This window comes from Tamandua tetradactyla, chromosome 6 (genome assembly GCF_023851605.1).
Source record: "Tamandua tetradactyla isolate mTamTet1 chromosome 6, mTamTet1.pri, whole genome shotgun sequence".
Lineage (NCBI taxonomy): Eukaryota > Metazoa > Chordata > Mammalia > Pilosa > Myrmecophagidae > Tamandua > Tamandua tetradactyla.
This window is the reverse complement of record NC_135332.1, coordinates 108,895,744-108,920,907: the sequence shown is the minus strand read 5'-3', so window position 1 is coordinate 108,920,907 and position 25,164 is coordinate 108,895,744. Positions and strand designations below refer to the sequence as shown.

At 38.5% G+C, this 25,164-nt stretch overlaps 1 long non-coding RNA gene across 1 annotated transcript in view; it reads right to left on the bottom strand.

Annotated features, from left to right (window-relative positions):
- The window catches only part of LOC143686269 (uncharacterized), a 33,805-nt gene extending 10,196 nt beyond the window's left edge, over window positions 1-23,609 (bottom strand). Inside the window, exons 1-2 of the long non-coding RNA XR_013176997.1 lie at window positions 23,468-23,609; window positions 67-217 (exon numbers count right to left, since the gene is read on the bottom strand). This is a non-coding gene — a long non-coding RNA (uncharacterized LOC143686269). The remainder of the gene's footprint in view (window positions 1-66; window positions 218-23,467) is intronic.
- Window positions 23,610-25,164: the final 1,555 nt, after the last annotated feature.

Sequence of the window (25,164 nt, the reverse complement as noted above, 5' to 3'; positions counted from 1 at the left end):
AAGTGCTTCTGATGACTTAAACCCACAATGTAGCATTTATCCTTATTCCACCTTTGCTTTACCTACCATGAGTTTGATCAGAAAACCCTCTTTTCAAATATCTTCTTGACATTTCAAATGTGATCACCTTCATCTCCCAACTGCTCTTCGAAGAGTTCTTCCCTCTTTAGCCTGCAATCACTTTCAATACATTCTCTGCAGGACAGCAAAGTTATCCCTTTAAAAATAAATTGGATGGGATCAATCTCAGTTTAAAGCCCTTCAGTGACTTTTTGTGTGTATATACCTTCTTTAAAATATAGGTCCTATAAAACAAGAATCTGTCTTGTTCATCACTGTATTTTTAGGGCTTTGGGAAGTGCCCATTACATAATAAGTGCCCAAGAAATAATTTTAGAATGAAGAAAGTTTGGTAAAATGAAGGAAGTTTGATGAACCATTCATTTTTAATAAATGGGAGGTCTTCATTCATCCTTCTTAGAAATAGTGAGAGATGGAATGAGCTCAGGAGAACTTTTTGGTTCAACATCTCTTTGTCTACAGTATGCTCCTGGCTCAGCATTTTGATGATAACCTCTGCTTCTCCTATCTAATCACTTTCCTGTTCCTGCCAATTCACTATCTACAGTGTCTCAGGAATTGGGTTCTTTGTCATCGTTTTCACCACTATACATGTCACCTAGTCCTTCAACACTTTTGCTCAAATTATTACAATAACATTGTAACTTAGTTTCCCTCTGATTCTTTTTCTTACAGTTTTTGTTAACAGGTTAAATTTTCTCAGGTTATATTTTTATTCTGCTGTTTTTCTACTTAAGAATTTACATGGGTGGGCCATGGTGGTTCAGCAGGCTGAGTTTTTGCCTGCCATGCCGGAGACCCGGATTCAATTCCCGGTGCCTACCCATACGAAAAAAAAAAAAAAAGAATTTACTTGCCTGATTAAATCTGAACTCCTTTGCTTGCCTTCTTTCTAGCTATTCATACTACTTATCAGTTTTCCCCATCTTAGTGTCTCCTTTTCAGATACGTCTTAAAATAAACAAGCCCTCACTCCCACCTTTATTTATGGGATTGCTCTGACATTTTCTTCATGACTAAGGTCAAGACTTGTCCCAAAGACCTAAGAAATCCACTTTATAGTCTCTCTCTTTTTGTTATTATTATTTTTAATTTACAGACCGTAATACTTACATTCGTTAGCATTTATTTGAATTTTTAAGCTATTTCTTATGCAATGGGGTCATGAGTTGGGCTAACAGCAAGCTTGCTTTAAAAGTTCTGGGATAAAAATGTGGACAACAGAAAACTTAGCTCCATAAGGGGATTGGGTCTCCTGGGGTAGGAGGTGAAGGGAACTTTTGGGCCTATGATTGGGCCTCTGAGATACTGGGATAAACATCTATCTTTAAAGAGGAGACAAACATAATTTGTTTTAAAAAAACAGAAAGATGTCCTGGCAAGAAAAGGAGGTTGTTTGAATTCAGGTGCTCTTCTTAAATTAGGTCTTAATTAGCTCTAGGGCGATGTGTATCATATCTTCCCAAATGAGGAATACAATTCAAGAAAGTTAGAGTTCGTTGTTACCTTTAAAAATCATCTATAACCATAGTGTGTATTAAATAATATATATACTGGCATTGGGAGATTTAATAATTTTATATGGGCTATGTAAAGTAATCCCCCAATTTGTAGATTTGCTGAAGTGTTAATTAGAGTTATGGACATTGTGAAACTGTAATTTGGAAAGTCCTCAATAAATACTTGCTATGTGAATGAATTGGATTCATTTTCCAAGGATTAAATCACTCGGAGTGATTAAAAGTTTTGTTATTGTGTGAAAATCAGCTTCAAAACAGCCAATTGACAGGGCTGCCCTGAGTTCTTGAAAGTTCCTGAGAACTGGAAGGTCACAGGATGCATCATTTGGGATGTCAAGGCTCTATTATGATGAGTTTCGTCACTAGAGCTCACGATGCTAATTACTAGTATTGAGATTTTGATTTAAGGAAAAGTTAATACCATGATTTTGGACTTACTCTGTACTGACAGACGTGCTATTTTCTTACTACAGAGGCATTCTGAGATGATTCCTGTTAAAACTGATGATGTATGCAATCCTCCAAATACATGGAAACAGTGTCTCTCCTTTAAAGACCAATAATATGGCAATAAAGGAAGCAGCATATCCAGGAAGATCTGAATCATTCTTTATAACCAAATGATTTCCTGCTTGGATAAGTCTGTGATTAGGCTCTGGTTTGTATACTGAAATTCAAGTTGCCTCTTGTAATATTTCAAAATGTTTTGCTCTTGTTGTAAGATTGGGTTAAGCTTTCCCAATGAGCACGCTCTTATCCATAGTATTTCATGGAAATGCATCTTAAAATGTCAACATCTCAGCACATTTGGGGGGATCTGCCCATTGTGAGGGCAAAACAATCACTTTCTCTAATCTTTAAAACCAGCTGTACATAGACATTAATTGCCATGTCACTTACACTCCTCGAGACAGTATCATCCGACAAAGACACACATTTTAATTTGCTTGCTGTGTCTGGTCCTATTACACTTGATACCTGGCCATTGTTGGTTGTAAAAAAGTCTCTGCAACTCTGGATGATTGGTATTGTTGTATATAATGTAATGATACCAAAGGATACATTTTGAGAATTGCCTTCATATGTTATTAGTTTGGATTTTAATTCTTCTTTAATTGAAATCATCACATTTTCAAAGAGAGTGCAAAATAACTCAGCTCTTACTTGATTGAGCATAGATGCATTTAATTTTTTTTAATTGTGCAAAATAACATATAGACAAAAAAAGCAATAAATTTCAAAGCCTACTGCAACAATTAGTTGTAGAACAGATTTCAGAGTTTGGTATGGGTTACAATTCCACAATTTTAGGTTTTTCCTTTTAACTATTCTAAGATATGGAGACTACAGAGCTCATCTGTTCCCATTGCTTCAGTAACCATCTCTATGGCAATGATTTTGAAATCAAATACTCCCACCTATACCTCTCTTTAAAGTTCCAGTTCTGAATTCTCACTTCACAGGTACCTCAAACACCTCAAACACACTATAGTTAAAATCAGTTTCATTCCATTCTGTGTTCTTCTACTTTCCAACCCCTCTCACCTGTTATCCCTAAATTCCTTTCTCATATGAAGGCTTCACTACCCATCTACTCCATTTGCCCTTACACAAAATCTCTCTCACCTATTTCCAGTTGTTCTCCAAGTCCCGTCAGTAATTTTAGATGGTATCCCATGGGGATTGGTCAATGGAGCTTAAATATTAACAGCATATACTAATATACATCATGTAATTTCTACATAAATCAATGAAATGTCCCATGGTATCCTGTCGATGGAAAGCAATCATGATACACCTTCAGTGTGATGTGAGTGGTTTTTTAGATGTATGTGAGAAACATATGAAGAAAAGAAGAGCATGTGGAGTTCTTCAGGGAAAACTGCATGAAATGCTCCCCCACTGGACAACCTGGTGGTCACCTGTTTGAGGTGTTCTCTGAGAAGTGGGTTCTCTGAGAAAGAAGTGGCAGTTCTTACTGCCTGAGAGAGAAATACTTCAGGAGAGGTAGAGGGGGATAATTGACCTGAATGTGCCAGTTACAATTTAGCAAATGCACACCTATAAAGTAATTCACCTCCAAAGTTAATGGAGTGTTAACTGAGGGAAACATTTTTTTTTTTGCATTCTTGAGCGTGGCTGCCACTAACTGGAGTCCCTGACTGATGCTGCTGAGAGGGAGAGGAAGGGAGAGCCCTTGAAATTGACCTGCAGAAAAATACTGAGTGAGGACAGGTCTGGCCTAAAGGTTGATCTTAACAGAAAAAGAATGTCTCTAGCCTGGTTAAGTTAATATAATCTTACGTAGATTGAAAAGAAGTGAGTGTTAGTGACAGAGCTGATGCCCTGGAAGCTGTCAGAATCTTGTCCAGAGATGACAGGCAGCTTTTGTGACTGAGCCAGCAAGTGACTGTAACTGACGGACACGACAATGTTCAGATATGAAAGACAGTTTTAAAGAAACCGCTAACTAGCATCAATGAGAAGACACTTAGCATAAAGCGCTTGCAATTTTCCTCTGCAATTGCTATGTTGGCTATTTTCTACTCTAGCAATTAATTTACTACTAAGTTTCTTGTTGATTTTAAAATAATAGTTTAACTTTTAATGAATGACAGAATTCATTCTTATTTATAGTATCTTGTGCATCAACTTTACACAAATCTCAGGGATGCCAGGTGGTTCAGTTACATCTACCAAATTACTTAGAACCATTGAGCACAACTTATGTCCTGGGCTAAAGTGGTAAAAGATTAGTTAAGATGTTTCTATTGTGAATAATTATTTAAAAAGGTGAACTGGAGGTTAGGAAAAGGAAAGTGTCCTAGTTTGCCAGGGCTGCTATGAGAAAATGTCACTCAAAGGCCTGATTTAAACAACAAGGATACACTGGCTCACAGAAAGTCCAAAACCCAAAATCAAAATGTGAGGAAGGCAAAGCTTTCTCCTGGAATTGGAAGGTTTTCTGGTGATGGCCGTCCTCTGTCCTATGGTGATCTCACGCCTCTTCTGTCTGTCCTTCTGGTTCCACTGACTTCTGACTTCTACTCACCAACTGCATCTGAATGTTATTTCTTTATAAGGCCTCCAGCAATATGGGTTAAGACTGACCCTGATTCAATAATATTCAAAAGTCCTATTTACAAATGGGTTCACACCTAAAAGAACACAGATTACAATTTGAACATGTCTTCTGTGGGCTGTATAGTTCAATCCTTAACAAAAGGGGAGGAGAAGAAATGTTGCATATGTAAGTGCTACCTTAGAAAGGTAAAAATAAAGGTGCATCAGAGCCTTTGACTAACTGTACTCCCTCCTCTTTAGGAGGGGGAGAGTTGCAACCCGTGAGAGCTGGGCCAACGGGACTCCAAGGAAAGAGTTCTTAGGGCTCCTTCGGGAGTTGCGTGGTGTTGTCTGTCCAAATACCACTGTGTATTATGGAGGGAAATTGAGACAAACTTGTAGATGCTCTTTGGGAATTATCTTCAACTTTGTGAGTCAGTTAATAGGGAATTATCTTCAACTTTGTGAGTCAGTTAAACGAAGTTCACCCTACATCTGAATTATGAATTCATAGATACCTGTGAATTAAGATGTCTCTGAAGGGGCAGTAACATTTATGAGTGCGTCATCCTCACATTTGCATCTTTTTGCTTCAACAGACAAACAGATTTGCATATAAAGACAAATAGAGGCAGATCCCAATGCAAGCACAGGAGAAATAGCATTTGAAAACACAATATATAGATTAGCATAAAATTTCTTTTCGAAATTTCAAGCTGGGAATATTTGGTAATGCAACAATATAGGTTTCTTAGGCATCTTTCTGTTCAACTGCTGTTCTAGTTTGCTAGCTGCCGGAATGCAACACACCAGAGGCGGATTGGCTTTTAATAAAAGGGGATTTATTTTGTTGGTTCTTCAGAGGAAAGGCAGCTAACTTTCCACTGAGGTTCTTTCTTATGTGGAAGGCACAGGATGGTCTCTGCTGGTCTTCTCTCCAGGCCCCTGGGTTCCAACAACTTTCCTCAGGGTGACTTCTTTCTGCATCTCCAAAGGCCTGGGCTGAGCTGCAAGTGCTGAGATGAGGAATGCTGAGCTGCTACGTTGCGATCTCTCATTTAAGCAACAGCCAATTAAGTCAAACGTGACTCATTGCAGCAGACACACCTCCTAGCTGACTGCAGATGTAATTAACAACAGATGAGGTTCACGTACCATTGGCTTATGTCTGCAGCAACAAGACTAGGTATGCTCACCTAGCCAAGTTGACAACTGCATCTAACTAACACAACTGCTAATAGAAAACCATGTTATAATACTTTCGATATAGACCTTCTGTAGACATTATCTCCTTTGATTATCATGAGAACCTGGCAGTGGGTATTACTATTGCCGAAATTTCCCCTGCTTCATGGAGGCTCTGCTTACAGTCTTCTTAGGCTTGGACAGGTGCAGTGATAGGGATGGCAACTGAAGCAGAAAGTTCACTTCACAGGCAGTGGGGAGCAGTGGAGTGAAGGAGCTGCTGAAGCTGAATGAATAAGCCAGGCCCAGATATTTCAGGGCATATTAAGGTCCAGGAAAACTAGCAGGAGGGTTTGAGGGCCCTCACAACTCAAGGAGGCCAGGGAAACTAACAGTATCAGAATGGAGAAAGCCTGGCTAGGAATGAGCTGAGACCAAATGGTGGAGGAGGGGGAGCGTGGGAGTTTAACAGATCATGGCCCCAGTTGTCACTTAGAAAGAGATACATGAAACTTTGAGAGCGCTGATGAGTTTTCCAGGTCACATGGCAAGAGGCAAGACTGGAATTTGCCTTTGCTTTTGCTGACTCCTGGTTCAAGGTTGCTTTCAATATGTTATGGACCTTTTAAGATATTCCTTAGTTCCTGATTTGTAATTTTGTATTTATTTAAATGTAAGAGTTTTGATAAAATAATCACCATTTTACAAATTTTAAGTAAATAATCTTGTAAATTCCAACTGGCCAATTCATGATTCTTGGCTAATATTTTATATTGGATCTGTCCAAATCTAAGTGGACAGTTACATAAAATTTTAGGTTAGTAACAGATAGACGAATTAATAATTGTAATCGGTGTGTCCCCAAGTTCTCCAGTCTTCGTATTTTTCTTTAACATCTGTTGTAAACAGAACAACTGTGAAGCTTTCATCCCAACAAACGTTGGGGGTCGCTCCCAACATTCTCAAAGATTCCTAGGGGTGCTAACATTCTCTTGCCATTTTTTGCTCTTCGTTCCACTATTTCTTAAGTTCCAGTTTCCTCTCAGCTATCTCCTCTCTTTTGGTTCCTGCCCTTTCCCCTCCACCCTTGATACCTCACATATGACACAGATCCTCCTTCTCCATTTCCATATAACTGTGCATAGCAGACTGTTAGATATGTTTTAGGGATAACCGAGTAATTACAGCTCAGAATGGAAATGTCTTCATATTCAACATTAGACATGACTTTTCAAAAAATAATTTATTAACTGCTCTCTATCACAGAGTACCTTTTACTGGTTACAGCCTGCTTGTGACCTACAATGCTTAAATATTGCTGGGTTGTCCTCCATACCTGGGATCATGTCACTGTCTCTCTTTTCAAGTGTCCAGTGCTCCCAAGTATCTAGAGTGTGATCAAAGGGAAAATGCTGTTTGCCAGCAGACCAATGGAGATGTGGAGAGTTCAGTTGCAATGTGGTTCGGCTGCCTTTCTCCATTTATCTGGTATGCAAATACTAAGAACATGTGATTAGGTAGTTGCTTATAGAGGGCAACTGTTAAATCAGCCAGGATGAGGAGGAAAAATCTGTTGTACAAAATTACTTGTTATAAGGCACTTGTAATAAATAGAGTTACAAAGTAACCTTCTGAGGAATGAAAACAAACTTTGTTGCACTGACGCTTTCTTGGTAATGAAGTTATCTTTAGCCTTATTTGGAACAGTTTTTAAAGTTATTTGCCAAATTCGCTGTTTCTTACATATTTTTCTTTCTTTCTTTTAATATCTGTTTATTCCTATCTAACTTTCAATGCTACTTACAGTGCCAGGATCCCTTTTCAGTAATTATAGCCCCTTAAAGTCCTGGGGTAACTAAAAAATCCAAACAAAGGGGACTTTAATTTTCAGGAATTTGAGGGATAATTTTTATGTAATAGTGTCATGCAAGGCAGGATATGAAAATCTTCCATCTGCTTCTGAAATGGATCATTAAAAAGGCTTAAAACTCTATTCCTAATTTTGACATTGTGACCTCCCCCTATTATAAAGAGATGTTTCCCCTGGGAAGTTCCAGGAATGCCTAGGGCTCTGGGCACTGATGAATCTTGGCTTTTCAAAACATCTTTATGCTCTACTCTCTCTAGTAAAAATATATTAACATATACACAGAATTTCATGAATTCTCATTTGGAAAGGAGCAGGGGGGCTATACAGAGAAGTATAAGATGTTGGTCATTTCTCAAAGAGGTGACAATCAGTTTGGAGAAATGATAAACATATGTGTCCACACACATTCTTAGAGCTAATATACTATACAAGGCCTTTACATGTGAAATGATTACTCTTGATTGTAAGGGTTTAGAAGAAGCGGAAAGAAGAGAGTCCCTGAAGACTAGATCTATCAGAGTTGGGGCTCTAAGGATGAGAAGGAAATAGATCATTGTAGAAATCATCACAATATGACAGATATATTATGATTGCATCTAAGGATAAATTATCTTTTTCATCCTTAGAATAATTTCATTTTCCCTCTTTTTTGTCTTCACAGTACCTTCTGTATTCCCTCACTTATCAAAATCATCCAAAGTGTCATTTATTGAGCACATTGTGCCTGGCATCAGTTTGACTCTAGTCCATGAACTGGGGTAAACAATATAGGCCAAGTCTCTTCCCCCAATGGAGCTTACATTCTAGAAAGAGAGAGAGGTGGAACTTACAGTTCAGTGAGTTAGACACTAAATAAGACACATGAATAAAATATAGTGACAGGAGCAGAAAACATAAATGAGGGAAAAGCATAATAATGGGGGAATATTATAGGGTAGTCAGGGACAGCCTCACTAGGAAGGTGAATTTTGAATAAAGATCTGGACAGAATAAGGGAGTGTGATGGCTAATTCCATGTGTCAACTTGACTAGGTTATGGTGTCCAGGTGTTTGGTCAAGCAAGCACTGGCTTGGTTGTTTCTTTGAGGGTATTTTGTAGATACATTTACATCTATAATCATTGGTTGCATTTACAATCAACAAACGAGATTACCCACAGTAATGTGGAAAGTCTCCTTATCCAATTAGTTCCAAAACTGAGGATTCCAGAAGTTAAAGAGAAGAATTTTTGCCTCTATTTCAGCCAGCTCTGTTCTTTATCCCCTCCTTGTACTATGATTGTCATACAAATTACATCTTTATATATTATAATCCATCAACATGGATTTCTATGTCATTTCTATGACTTTATGGATGATCTATATTTGGTGATACGTAATTATCATAATTTCTTTTAATTCTTTAAACATGGTTTCTTTAGGTCTTTGAACATATTAGTGATAGCTGATTTAAAGTATTTTTTGAATAAATCCTATATCTGGTATTCCTTAGGGACAGATTCTATTGACTAATGTTTTCCCTAAGTAAGTGTCATAGTCTCCTCTTTTTTTTCCTGTCTCATATATTTTTAAGTCTAGACATTTTAAACAATATAATACGGTAACTCTGGAAATGTGACTCTTCCTTACTCCCAAGAGACTGCTGTTGCTGTTTATTTAATGTCTGTCCTGGGCTAATTCTGTAAAATCTGAATTCTTTGTTGTGTGGCTACTGAATGCTCTGTTTAGTTGGCTTAGTGGTCAGCTAATGATTGGGCAGAGCTTTCCTTAAATTCTTTGAACCAGTAACTCTCCCAGCTTTTGTTAAGGTCCTCCGTGTGTTTGTTGGGGCACATTTTCAATCCACTTGCAGGTGGTTTGCAACTCTACCTTAGCTTTTACTTTCTGCTTGTGCAGACCTTCAAGGTTAGCCAGAGGTAAGAGATTAGGACATTCTTAGGCCTTTTTTTGGGTATGCACACAGCCCTGCTCATGTGTATGACCTTCTAAATTCCTAAGAATATTTCAGAGATTTTCAAACTCCAGATGGACATATCATTGCCTAGTTTATTCTTCTACTTTTTTTTTTTTTTGGTTAGCTTCTTGTTAGCCCCAACTGGTAATACTGCTTCAAGCAGCTGTGATGTTAAACAATTGAAAATCATTGTTTTTGTGAAATTCCCTGTGGATAGGGCCATTGCACAGAATGAGCTCTGCATCAGGTCAAATAAGCCCTGAGAATGGAGCATTTCAGTGAGTTGCCAGACAGGTCATATGGCGACAATTCTCTTGGGATGTAGATTTTAGGGGAGCATCAAACCCATTTTGTTCTCTACAGTGATTGATACACTGCTTGTTTTCACAGTTACCATACTTGTGAGGCCATGTGGAGCTAGAGTAAGAGGGGTAAGATTAGGGCAAAGTTAAAGTGCCACAGAGCTCATTGTCCTTATGAAGATTCAGTTGTTTTTTCTGAACAAACATTCTTTGGCTTGTTGCACGTCTTTAATTAATTTCCAGAATTCTGAAAAAAGACAAATTTGACAGTTTTCCATGTCCTCATTGCTTTTATGAGTGAATTTCTGAATGTCCTCACTATTCTTGAAGTCAGAATCCAGAAATGACTTTTTAAAACAACTGAAAATCTGAGTTTTCATTAGTATTTAACTTCTGACTGGAAATTTTGTTTTCTTTCTCTTTTTTTTAAAAATATTTTTATTGATGATAAGCAACATACAAACACCAATATTCCATACATGGTATACAATCAGTGGCTCACAATATCACCACATAGTTGTATATTCATCACTATGATTGTTTTTTAGAGCATTGCATCACTCCAGAAAAAGAAGTAAAAGATAAAAGAAAAAACTCATACATACCATACCTCTTACCCATCTGTCTCATTGACCACTAGTATTTTAAACTACCCAATATATTATAACTTTTGTTCCCTCTATTATTTGTTTACTTTTTATCCATGTTTTTTGCTCATCTGTCCATACTTTAAAAGAATCATCAGACACAAGGTTTTCACAATCACACAGTCACACTGCAAACGTTATATCTTCATACAATCATCTTCAAGAAACAAGGCTACTGGAACACAGCTCCACGGTTTTAGGTACTTCCCTTTAGCCACTCAGAAATTCAGAAATTCACCATAATCTGAAAAGGGGTATCTATATAATGCATAAAAATAACCTCCAGGATAACCTCTTGACTCTTTGAATTCTCTCAGCTACTGACACTTTATTTTTTTCTCATTTTTTTCCTTCCCCCTTTTGGTCAAGAAGGTTTTCTCAATCCCTTGATGCCGGATCCCAGCTCATTCCGGGATTTCTGTCCCACATTGGCAGGGAGATTTATACCCTTGAGAGTCGTGTCCCACATAGGAAGGGAAGGCAGTAGGTTCACTTGCCGTGTCGGCTTAGAGAGAGGACACACCTAAGCAACAAAAGAGGTTCTCTGGGGGTCACTCAGGATAATTTTAAGTAGGCTTAGCCTGTCCTTTGCAGGAATAACTTTCACAGGGGTGGACCCTAAGATCAGGGACTTGGCCCATTGATTTGGTTGATCCCACTGCCATTCTCCAAATGGGGAAGTTGTCCCCACTGCTATTCTCCAAATGGGGAAATTGAATCTTTCCCCCTTTCTCCCTATTCCCATAAGGGGACCCTGCAAACACTTTATTCACTGTCCAAACCACTCTGGGATTTATCTGATTGGAAATTTAAACTTCTGATTGGAAATAAGAATGATTAATGAATGATCTAAATTTTCTATTCTGAATCTATAGTCTTTTGGTTAACAAGGACCATACTATAGCTATTAAATATCAGAGTATAGTCAGACTTCTTCAATTAATTTATTCATTCAACAAAAAATTTATTGTAAATGTTCTGGAGATCTGACAGTGAACAAGACAAAGTCCCTGTTACTATGAGGCTTTCATTCTTATGGTTTCCATATTGCATCTTTCTTTCAGTTTTAGAGAGGGGATAAAAAGAGAAGTTGTTATTTATTATGTTAAGGAAGAAAAACAATAAAAAGAAGGCATTATGTCTTTTTAAAAAAAATCTGATGACTACTCTTATTCACTAAGCATTTTATTAAAAAAAGAAAAGTTAAGTGCCATCTGTCACTTCCACCCACTACCAAAAACAAAGAAAATTCTTCAACAATGTTGGGTAAATGGCTTTCCACAATTTGAAAGGATTTTTTTCCAAACATATTTGATTTCCTCCATGTTGATGCAGGCATAGGAATAGTCTAGATTCATCACTATTTCATAGAACCACTTACGTTTTCTCTGTACTGGATGAATTAAATGCCTTAACCTGAGATTAATTTTTGAGTCTTGATTCAGAAATTACTGTAGAAGTAGACTGAAGATGTAAGAGAGTCACACAACTGGAATGCCGGCTTCAATGCCAAATAATATTGTTTGGCTGACCTCTGGGTTCCAGGTTATAGAGGAAAGTTTCCAACTAGTTTCATCCATGAATTTACTGAATTCAGTGGACAAGCAAAAAAAAATTTTTTTAAAACCACAAACAAATTTGAACTTTATTGATGAAGCTGCAGTTACTAACAAGTCATGATTCTGTTGCTAATATGGTAAGATTTGGGATTTAATACAAAATAGTATGATTGGGTTTTTCATCTTTTACTTTAAGTGTGACTGGGCTGCTCAGCTGAGTTGAAGATGGTGTTACTGTGTACTTGGTATCTTGGGTTGAATCAAATATGTTCAGCTTGAAGGCTGGGAAGAGTATCAGTGATTAAAACATTTAGTTATTCAAATGAAAAGTTATTCATAATTTCAATATTCTTTTAATTTTTTTATAATCATGAGAAACACAAACTGGCAGTTTTGCATCTCTTATTTTTTCCTGCCTATTCCTTTGGTGCCCCTTTAAATATTTAAAGGATAAAGTCTGAATATTAACAAAAAATTCCTTGATGAAGGCACTGATGAATAATAAAATGGCAATAAATTGGTATTTTGGGTTGGAAGAAGGAGGCACAAAGGATCTTATGCAACTATCTACTCAGATCTGAGAACTGGATAGCTGATCATGCTTCTTTGTTCTGGGAATCTTAGCAGAACTACAGGTCCAGGTAGTTTGCTCAAGTGTGTAGTTGCTCAAGGATTAGACTCACAGCAGCCTGGAGTTTGTTTCTCATGCTTGGTGCTGCCTTGTACTTACTACCAGACCAGGCATTAAGGTGACCTGCACTTTAGAAATAAAGACCCACCTACAATGCATTTGTGTGGCTATGTATTACCATCGGTGTCGATGGCGAATGACAGAGTTGGTTATGTAGAAAACCTTACATATGTGTTTCCCTCCCCAGCCTCTCCATAGAAGCACATGAATGTGGCTGCTGGTTTATGGAGTGGGGAATATCCATTAGTCTCTGGTGGCTTGAGCCAACATAAATGATTCCTTAGAGCAGTGAGATGGAAAACTAGAAATCTAACTAGCTGTGTGCCAGACAAGGACTGGACCTCCTCCAATAATTAACGTGCAGGGTAGGCACATTGCTTCTGTGAGGCTTGATGGTCTCTCCGTCACGTAGCTCATTGGGTGTGAATGATGTCTGCTTGTTTATACGGAAATATGAAAGTTTGCCTTTGTCTTCTCTTTACACCTCATTGCTCCTCCATCTCTTTTTCAAATCTCATTTAAAAGGTATTTAGATATCTTCTCCTTGCCCATCTTTCTTAATTTTACTCTGCCTCTCTTAATGGCCTTGCAATTCCAATGCTACACATTTCCAGGGTGTTTTCCAGTCTTCTTCAACTCAAACCTTGCTGTAAAATACCTTCAAATTTGACTTATAAAACTTAGTGCATGGGAATATAACTGCCTATAGTAGTTCAAGGCAATAAATTGTTTCTAGAATATATGTTGGTCACTTCTGAAATTGTACTAGTGTATTGTCACTAATAGGCTTATAAGATAAATTGTTAGTCTAGTGTGCCAAAACACTTATTAACTGGGGAATAAAATAGATTAAAATATGTCAATGATCTAATCTAAAATGAAATTATCCTTTTAAAAGAGTGGTCTCCTTTTTACAGCAAGATGTTATTCTCACCAGAGGAGGCTGTAGGCACTAATAGGGTACCGAGGATATTAGGGTGTGTGTGGGGGGGGCAGGGGCAATTGCCAGCTACCAAGAAATGTGGGAAGGGGTTTATATAGTTCTGACTAGGATTTTGTACTATTAAATTGAAGGGAGCATATTAAAACAATAACATGGCAATAATTGAATTTCTTGTGGCTTCTGGCTACTTTCCCTTTCCTTGTTGGAAAGGCTGATGGACACAGATTCAGGAAGGAACCATGGTAAACACTTCGGCTCACTCTTCCTCTCATCTACAGGCATTGGAAAGCTCAATGAGACACACTTCAAGTCAGTTTTACCAAATGTGTGTGTTCTATTGGAATGGGGGCTAAGTTGAGTTAACTAGTTTTAGTTGACTTATTGGGGTTTCTTGCCCTTAGGGTCTAACTTAAACCACAAAGTAGAACAGAAACTCTGGCAGCATCTCGCCCATCATTGTTGGGGGAATTATGTTCTAAGCTGAATCAGATTTTGCCCAAGTGTGCAACTCTAGAACACGGGATGCTATTTTCAAAAGGCCTTTTATTTTTTTAACCTAGAGCGAGTGTTTGCTTACTAGCTAAACTTCTCAGTTATGTGGTAGGTTATCCAGACAAAGAAGCAGGGGTGCATGTCTTTCTCTGATATGAGTAGGCTGAGCATTTCAATTTTCTGGGCTACCTTCAAAGTTAGAATGCCAACACGTTTGTCTGTATTATTCTTGGCAATATTGGTCCTGGTGAGAGTATTTCTTGGATGGATGCTACACTGCAGTAAATGAGGATTTCTGGCCAATGTGGTACCATTCCAAGGAGCTCTGCCTTCCAGGGAGAGGCCTTCTGTGAAATGCACTATGCCACTGCTTTGATAGAGGTCTGTCAGCATCTCAAGGAAGCCTATTGTGATCAAGTGGCTGGAAGTGGCTTTAACAGGAGGTGAGACAGTCCAGCAGATTTTCTTCCACACCACAGCACCTGCAAATACATTTCAGAACTTAAGATCTGGGAGCTTGTGCATAAAATTTTTTCCCCTAGAAAGGAGGTACAAGTTTAATTTATGATTGCTTCAAAGGGTTATACTTTGATGCAAGATCTTCTAGCCACAGTGAGGGAAATCTAAGATAAAAGATTTACTTTGCTTACTTGCAGAATGGTTGAGAGAAAACTATTTTGGGTGAGACAACAATCTCCAATCGTTGCCTTCTTCTAGAAGAGCTTCCAGAAAAAGCTGACACATTGAAACAGAAGAGGCCAAAATGCACTGTGGTATGTGGTCATGGTTTACCAAATACACTTTTTTCAGTTCCAGAATCTCATGAGACCTTGCTAAAGGCTTCTTGAAGGAAAGTTGGCTATGGCTGACATTTAATCTCTGCCTGTTGTATCATCTCCAGATCTCATCTTCATCACTAGTTACAGAGAAGGGATTTTAAGTCATAACTCTTTATCTTCAAAATAACATGAAGAATGAGGTTGTATGTGTCCAATCTCTTATTATTTTGGTGAACATTTACTGATGCCTATTATGTGAAAATAGAAGTACATGAACTTGCTTCTGTCTAGTGATAGGGCATTTTGTGTTTTGAATAGGTCTGTCATCCGTTGGTATCTGGTTCCTCTTCAGAAAGTGGAAGGTCACTTTGCTCATAGCAATAGTGTGAAGGCAGATATTCTAAAAGTATTTGGTTGCTAGGCTGTAGGTATTTGATGCTGCTTCATCTGTATCCTTTCTTGTTTGGAATAGGTTTTTGTGAGTTTAAGCCATTTTCCAGTGGTCTGTCTTGTCTCCTCAGAGTATCTTTCAGTTCAGTAGCCTTGGATTATGATGAGTATTCCTGAATATGAAAGCTCTTGGCTGAGGCTGAATAATCTCACTTTAAGACAGATGTTCAGTCTGTAGAAATGTAATAGAAAATCTATTAAATGTCTCATCAGCCCCAGGTTGATGATGTGATTCAATTTCAGGTGCTTTGTCTTCAGTGCAAACTTTTTCATCTATTCCTTTGAAGATGGAATGAAGGTTTCAAATTGGATTGAAGATGCTGATGGAAACCAGTGCCTACCTCATTGCTCAGGAGGCTTTCACACTTGTCATTCTTGACAGCCAATGAAAAGGCTTAACTTTTATCTCCTTGATTCCCTTTTTGTTAATATTTCCTTTTTTGTTAGCATTGCTTCCCTTTGCTTAAAATCCACTATGTTCTGACATGAAGACCTCAGTGCAGTCTACAGTTTCCTTTCTTTAAATGCTTCTTTTCTGAGTCTAGCTCAGTGTGATGCATGTTTTCATATAGTTAGGAACAAGGTGCAGCCTGTATGCACAGGTATGTCTGAATTAATCTTAAAATATTGAGACACATATGAATTTGTCAGTAGGTGGCCCTTTTTTTGAGACGCTGGGTGTCCTCCTGCTGTGGTGCCTTCTTTGATTCCTCCCTGGAACCCGCCCCCTGGAGCTCCCCACCAAGGAGCCTCTAGGCCCCCGCTTCAGTACAGTGTGTCTGGGAATGCGCCTTGATTGCTTGGTGCCTAGGTCAACCAGTTATGAACATATTTTGAGCCTTGTACTTGGTTATGAGTCAAACAGAATTTACTGGCAGAGCTTCCTAGGCTTCAGCATCTGTACCTCTTCTGGAGATTTAAAACTTTTTTGCTGAGAAGTTTGACCTCCAAGATTAGATCTCTATACTCTTCTGGGAATGAAAGTCAATGCCATATTCGAAAATAAACATCGTACCCACGTCAATCCCATTATAGGTCTAAGTTAGCTTCCCAGACTTAGGCTAAATTCTTTCTGGTTTTCTTGATATTATCCCAACACCCTTTTCCCCAAGTTAGTATTTGGAGCCAACTTGGCTTTTGAACTTTTGGGCAGTGGACAACCATGTTGTTAAGATAGTGACCTCTATGTTGTTAAGAAAAAATCCTAATCTTCCTGAGCTATTTTGTGAAAGATTTTTAGTTATTATGTCTTTGTTTAGTGGTTTTTCAGGAGGAGATGGACTTAACCAGCTACCAGGAATTGAGAGCTGTCTTTTCAAATTAAGAAATTTCTCCTCCTTTTGGCTTTTTAAAAAATGTGATTCGATTTGCACTGTACACATAAACTCCAGAGTTAATTTTTGTTTTCAGAGTCCTGCAAACAAAATGGAATGAACTCACTTTTGTATGTCAATCTGTGGTTTTATGGATGGGAATGGATGGACACGTGCCCATCACAGGGCCATTTGTTCCTCTCATGTCTGAAAGCTGCCCTCCGAAATGCCTTTAATGGAAGATGCTTGTGTAATGTAGAGGTGATTGCTCACTGTACCATCACTGATGTGCTTCATTTTGACCAAATGACTAACTTTGCAAATAGACTATTTATGTCGAGTAGGAGAAAAGCTTCTCCACCAAAGTGCATTTTTAATGATCTACTTTAAGAGTAAGTGGATTTAGAAGTAGCTGTCCAGGAATCTGGTTGGCTGGCACCAATGCCACTTTCTATAATTACCCAATAAACCATAAGGGCTTCGTTGGCACATTTATTCATGTCTGTCATGTCAGACCAGCTGCCACCCAGCATTCTATGTCCACTTCTAATATTCTTTTTAAACTCTTTGTGGAGAAATTTGGTGCCTACACACCTTTGAAAAGTCTTTGTGGAGAAATTTGGTGTCCATGCGCTGCAAATTTCATGATGGAATATTGTGCTGTTTTTTTTTAAAGTGTTAATGTTTTACCTAAATAGCTAAAATTATGAAAATCATGTCTAGACTGAGCTGTTATATTGAGTTTTTAAAAAGTTTCATTTTTTAGTGCATCTAAGATATGCACTAAAAACTGCAGATGTAATTTAACCTAAAAGATGAAAATTGCAAATCCCCATCTTGAAAGCAACTCTCTAAACTGGTACAAACAATGCACTTTAAAAATTAAAGGAATAAAAAGAAATTAAAAATATATCCTGGCCGGTCCTTGCACTGCCCCCCGCCCCCCCCCCCCCCCAAAAAAACAACCCAACAAACAAACAAAAATTCAACAAATGGTGTTGCAATAATGGGATACTTATATGGAAAAATAATGAAATATGACCCTACCAAACAGTACACACACAATAAAAGCATCCTGGAAGTACAAAGTAACCTGCTCAGTTCCTATGATTAAAAAATTCATAATGTAAGAACTCAGAAAAGGGTCCTATACACAGGATTTTCCAATTTCTACATGAAGTATTTCAATTATATTGCAGAGCAAGATATTATAAATGGCTGATCTTTACACCATTTTCTGGGGAGTAACAGGAAAGTATTGAAACTATAGTAAATATAGTAAATTTTAGTGGAAAAGCATAAAAGAGATTTTGGATCTTTCAATTATACCTTCAGATCTTTCTGCTAAGGTTTCAGTGGGTAAGTGGCATTGTCTGTGGGCTCTGCTATTTGTTGTTGACATCTAGAATAATTCAACCTGTTTCATTAGAATATCGTGACACTCTGCACATTATCACACAATTAAGTGTGACACAGGAACAGTGAGATATTAAATAAAGCATCTGGACATACACTGCAAGGCTAAAGAAACCAGCTCTTACAAGAGCTGTCTAGGTCTTCCAGAAAAGAATAGCTTTATTTTCAGGAAATTCTCAACCATCCCTGAGTGAATCACCTGAGCTTCTCTGCAACAGTATAAAATAAAAACCCAGTGTTTCTCTAGCAGAATATCAGCTCTGTGGGGATGAAAATATTGGCAATGGTCTAACATGAAACAGAAGAAATTAAATGCACTTGACAGTAATTGGCTGAAGAAAATTCAGGAGATGCAATGGCAATAGAGCACAACAAAATAACACAATTAGGGACACATTAGCCATATGTCTCTATTATATTGAGAATACAGCAATATAAATGACCAGGTGATGACCTTCATCCCAAACTGGAAGGTGGATGACAAAGTCACATAGATTTGGAAACTAAATGTGGAAAAGAGATTAAAACTTATAGGGCATGGGAATGGCAATGGTCTGCAAGTTGGAACTGAAGAGGGTTTGATAAAGGCTCGCTAGAATACAATGCTTGGAAAATAGTCTTAATTTATCCTATGGATTAGGTGAAATTAAAAATGGTTTTTATTAGATTTCAAAGTGAATGCAAGTACTCTGTACTTTATGTCAGCAAATATCTATATGTGACACATGTTAATATATCAGAATAAGACTCTCCTTTGTCTTCAAGGATAAGCACATGTCCATAACCACTGCATCTTCTACCTGCTACAGTATAGCCCTGATCAAAATGATTCTGTAATTGTTTGTCTGTATGTCTTCCTCCTGACCAGCCTTTGGTCTTTTTTTTAAAGATTGCTTTATTTAAATTAGAGTCGTATGCAGAAAGTACAGATTTTCATATACCCCACTCTCACATATACACTTCCCTAACTATCAACATTTTGCATTATTGCGGAACATTTGTTATAATTCATGAAACAATATTATTATAATTTTGCTATTAACTCCAGCCTACTGTTTACATCAGAGTTTACTCTGTTGTACAGTTTAATGTGGTTTTTATGTGTATGTGTGTGGTAACTTACAACTTAAAATTTCCCTTTTCCTTTTTCAAATATGTAATTCAGTGGTGTTTAATTACATACACAAAATTGTGTCTCCATCCCCATCATCCACTGCCAAAACTTTTCCATCACCCCAAACAGAAACCCTGTACTAATTAAGAATGGACTTCCCATTCCCCTCCCTGACTTGGGCACTGATAACCTGTATTCTAGTTTCTGAGTTTACAAATATGCATATTCTGCTTTTTTCATATAAATGAGAAAATACAGTCTTTGTCTTCTTGTGTCTGGCTTACTGTACTCAACATGATGTTTTCAAGGTTCAGTCATGTTACAGCATGCATTAGAACTTCATTCCTTTTTATGGTTGAGTAATATTCCATTGTGTATGTGTACCATATTTTGTTTATCCATTCATCTGCTGATGGACATTGGGGTTGCTTCCACCTTTTGGTAACTGCAAATAATGCCTTGTGAACATCAGCATGCAAAGCTTCTGATCTTTTAGGTGGGTGCTCTGTCCCTCAAATCCAGCCAAGTGTGAAGCCCACAGTGGTCGCTCAGTAAACAGTCAGTGAATGGATGGTGTTCTGGGTGACTTCTGATTATGTAACTGGGAATGGCTGAAAAAGTTGATGGACTAGCTTCTTAGCCACCTTTTCTACACCTCACATGCATTTTGTTTCTCCTTTGTGGGTTTGTCCTTTGTCATAATACTGTGAGGTTTTCTCTTATGCCTCTGAGAGTCACATTCATCCTCTGGTCTTTGCCAAACAATCCACATGGCTAAAATAAACATGTGGGAAAGAGATAAGGAAGGGAAAAAAGGGTGAATTGATGAAGAATTTAATTTTAAGAAATGAAATCCCAACAGATTTTCCATTAGTAGTGGCAGAGTGAAGGATTTAATTATAAATGTTTTTACAAATATGTTTTTATGTTTTTAGGGTTATAAGGTAGATAAATCCTGCAGGAAAATGTAAGAATACGTACATATATGAATATGTTATATATAAATATCTCATTTTCTATGACCGAACATAGAATCATAGATCTCTTGCCCATGTTTCCCACATACTTCCGTCTCAATTTTAATATGAGCACTGGTGTTCAAGTATTCCATTGGTAGGCAAAATTTCAGGTTTTTATTATTGTGCTTCACTTCTATGATTTCCAGTTTGTTTGCAAAAGGAATATAGGTGTTAATCTCTTTTTTTATAGCTTCCTGGTATAGTTTAGAAATGCGTGGCTTTTAAGTATATATGGGTTTCTAGGTGAAGCCATTTTCATGCCAGTGTTTTGTATTCTATTTGTTTTGTTTTGTAGAGGTAGTCAAAGTTCGCACCAATACAGTTTAATGAATTTCCAGTCTCAGATTTGGTAACTCAGAGGCTGGGAAAATAGACTTCTGACATCAGTGGGTTTCTATTTAGGTTCCAGCTCCACCCCTTATTAACCAAGGGATCACAGGCAATCTATTTAACCTCCCTAAGCCTCAGTTACTCATTTGTAAATAGGGAGTAGTATATTCCTCATTGGGTTACTACACAGATTAAATAATATTTAATATTGAACACCATGGAGGTGTCCAATAAACAGTGAATCTCAGTAGGAAAACACTTATCTCTTCCTTTTAGCATTTGTCCTCATAGCTATTTAATTTTATCATTTTACCTTGTTACTTTATTTTTCTATGACAATTGTCATATTGACATATGACAATATACATTGTCAATAGTATAATGTTAGTTTTAGTAGATGATACTGTTTGTTATAGATATTGATTTATCATATGCCAGGACGTTCTCAGGTCCAATGCAATATAATGCATCTAAAATGAATGAACTCTGATTCTTTCAGAGAGAGGCTCCTATTCCTGCTGATTATATATCTGATTTATAGGCAGAATGGAATGATTAACAAAGAAAGTGATTTGAACTTCAAGCATCAGATTTACATTAAGAGCTACCATCACCACCACCACCACCACCACATTTTCTACTGACTGGGTCTTGGTATGTGTGCTCAAGGAAGTGCTAAGTATTTTATGCAAGTGAAACCATGGAAGACCCAAGGATATAAGTCAGTATTATTGCCCCCACTTTACAGATAACAAAATTGAGGCATAGGTAGTCCAAATAACTTTTCCAAGAAAAATTGGATTCAATCTGAGGCCAGTGTAACTCCAATGCCGACCTCCTTAACCGTTGCGTGGTGGTTATTACTATTATCACTTAAAGATCTATATTATTTTTATGTCTTCTAAGGCTATTTGAACATTATAATACAGCTCTAGTTTTTAGCACTCCAAGGAACCTCTGGTGATGAGCTTACTTTATTTTCCTGGGCTATCACAAGCTCTTTTATGATGGTGCACATGTGCGTGTGTGTGTGTGTGCTGCGTTAGCTCAACTGCTGTTACTTACACTCCATGTACTCAGGCTCCTATGCTGTAGCTCACTTGAATGCCTGTCTCAACGACTGAGGGGAAATGTCTAGGATACTGACTCAGAGGAGACTGATTTAGGACTTTCTATCTTGTGGAGCCAAAGACTTAGATATTCCTCACTCTCTTGGCATTTTCCATTTCATAGGCCGAGCTCAGCCTGTAGAACTTAGTAGCAGTTGGCCTGGAAATCTTATGTCTGTCACCTAACCAGTGCTTCTCCTTCACCATGTTCCCTGGTCCAACCTTGTGCAGCCTTCTGTAGGTCCCCAGCCCCAGCCTGATCTTCCCTTCAACCCGTCTTCTGGTTGTGATTTTAGCTTTTTTTCTGAACAATTACTTTACTGGTTTCCCATTTACCAGCAAAATAAGTTCTTGCCTGCTTCCCCCCTGCCTCATACCAGAACAATCAGGAGTTAAACTTGGCTCTGTTGCCAAGGCCTTGGTTTCTGGTGCAACAGCAAATAATAATATTATTAATAACATTTCCCGCCTCTTTTTCTTCCTTATATCCCTGACATCATTTTTTATTTATTAAAAATTTAGAATTTTTTATTTATTGAAACAAAGAGTTCATTAAAAATGAACATGGCAATAAAAGCAATTCAGATGTGTGGTAAAATTAATGTAAATTATCCTACCATAAAGAAACTGTAACAAAAGTTTTTGCAGATTGCACCAAAAGAATAGTTTCTTCAACAAATTGTGCTGGGAAAACTGGATGTCCATGTTCAAAAGAATGAAGAGGGACTTTATCTCATACCATATAAAAAAATAACTCAAAATGGATCAAAGAAAAAAACAGATAAATGAGACCTCATTGAAATTAAAAACTTTTGTGCATCAAAGGGTGTCATCATGGAAGTGAAGAGACAACCTACAGAATGGGAGAAAATATTTGGAAACCACATATTGAATAAGGGTTTAATGTACAGAATTTATAAAGAATATGACTCAACAACAAATAACCCAATCAAAACATGGGCAAAAGACTAGACATTTCACCAAAGAAGATACAGTAATGGCCAAAAATGACATGAAAAGATCAACATGATTAGGCATAAGGGGAATGCACATTTACCAGCGCAAGTGTCCTCCTTTAGGGCTTATCATGAGAAGAATTTAGAGAATGGCTCCAAATAGACCAAAGCTTAGGGGCCTCCCTGATCCTTTCTGCTCATGCATCTTGTCTTGGGCATGCATGCGTAGCCCCAGGAATTCCTGCATACACACATATACAAATGTCCCCTCTTCCCTAAACAACAGTTTCCTCACAGTCACATGACTGCACTCTGCATGCTACAGCCAAAAAGCCCTTGCCCCAGGCAGCTCTGTGGTTGCTCTCCCACAGCATTTAGTGGGCAGCCTTCTATACGCTGGTCAAGTTCCGGGAGGTGAGAGCCTCACTCCCCCACCAGACAAACCGGGGCAGGCATACGTGCCCCCAGTGTGTGAACGAGGGTTATGCTGCTCCCTCCAGTATGGGGACCAGGGATCTGCACTGGAAGGGCGGCAGGCTCTGAGGTGGGTGGTGGGCGGGGCTGGGGGAGGGGGAAGGGGGAGGAGGGGGGAAGGGGGAGGAGGGGGGAAGGGGGAGGAGGAGGGGGGAGGGGGGGAGGGGGAGGGGTGCCAGTCAGGGCAACAGGTGATCTTACCGCGTTTGAGTAGCCTTATTTCTTGATTCAGCACTTGCTGGGTCACAGCAGTCCTTTAGCTGTTTTCCGGAGCTTTGAGAGGGAGTTTCTGTCAGTTCTCACTGAGTTGTCCCAAGTTTCTGTGGGAGGTGGAACCCTGCGGCGTCTTTCTGTCTCCCATCATGATCACGGTGTCTCCACCCGTCCCCACCCACTCCACCTAGCCGCCTCCTCCACCCCCGATTTCTTTTAAAGACGGAAACTTTCCTTGAGTTCTATTAAGGAAAAACTACAAAAGTATCCTCCCAGCCTCTTTGCCCGTGTGCACGTATTGGAGGAGGGGAAGGCGCCATCTTGGAATCATTTTGTTTCCGGAAGGACACGCACGTGAAGGATCTCTCTGAGGAACAGTGTCGGCTTTTCCCACCCCTTGGCAGCACTACCTTCATTACTTCCAGCAGCTTATATCACCTTCCGTCATGTATCAGACCTAACGGCGCTTCTAGGGTGCCCATTCTTTTGGACTTTAGTCCCGAAGGTCAGATTAAATGATAGTTTGGAGGGAGAAAAAGAAAACTCTCCTTGCCCATCTCACCAAACAACTCCAAACTCTTGTAGTTCGGTCAAGTGGGGGTGGGTGTGTCGAGGGGAGAAAGTAATGGGGGTTCCACTGGCTCTACTTTGGCGGGGTGGTGGTTGGGAGTTTTGAGGATCTTGCCCGTGATTTAACTGGGTGTGCAGGAAGTCCGGATCAGCTGCCCCAGACTGAAGACTGGGGTGGCATAGGCCACCTCGGAGAGGTCTGCATAGAACATGCACTCGCGTGAGGCTGGAAAGCCACCCAATATGCATTTGTGTCAACTGTTACCCATTTACAGAAAAACATCTTTCCTAACTGAATTATGTTCAGGTTAATGAATGGAATTTTAGTAGACTTTTGGGGTTAAGGCAAGGGGTTTGAAAGCAGAACTTCATATACTGTAGAGGAGTTTTAACTTTTATACAAAGTTATACCTCTTAGGGATGTATATGTTCTAACTTCTGAAAAAACCCGAGCTATGCTGGGGCATTCTGGTGCTTAAATAGTTTTCATTAAATTAGGCAGGAAGGTCATAAAGCTTTCTGTAGAATTGAACACTGCTGTATCATTCTTGAAGGGTGTGTTAGTTTGGTTGTCCAGCTGTGATTTGTTTAGCAGAACATATTAATTGCACGGTGGACAGAACTGAACCATTTTAGACTTCAAAAAATTGGAAGCTCTGAAAAAATAGCCTGATCATTGCAGTGAACATTCATTCCTATTACAGCAGCTTATTTGATCAAAAACAGTATAGGTTTACTCCCACTTAGAATTCTTAACAATTGCTTTTGAAAGAGGATTTGGTACAGATACAGTAGTTCAAATGGAATACAGCTTCTCTTCAACAGTTAAATCAAAATGGTAGGAATGAAAATAATGTCACTGTACCCTTAAAGACATCCTCATATGGAAGTATAGCAGCTAGGAAGAAGGAACAAGTTTTTGACCCAGGTGGAATATGCAGTTAACTACTCTTAAAATAATTAATTCTTAGTGTCAATACATGCCATTTGTTGAGTTTTCATCCAGGATGCGCATAGGGCCTTTTGTGAGCCTTTACATGCATTAACTCATGTAACCCCCATAAAATTCACCCAAAGATATGATAGAGATTCCATAGAACATGTGAAAGAGGGAG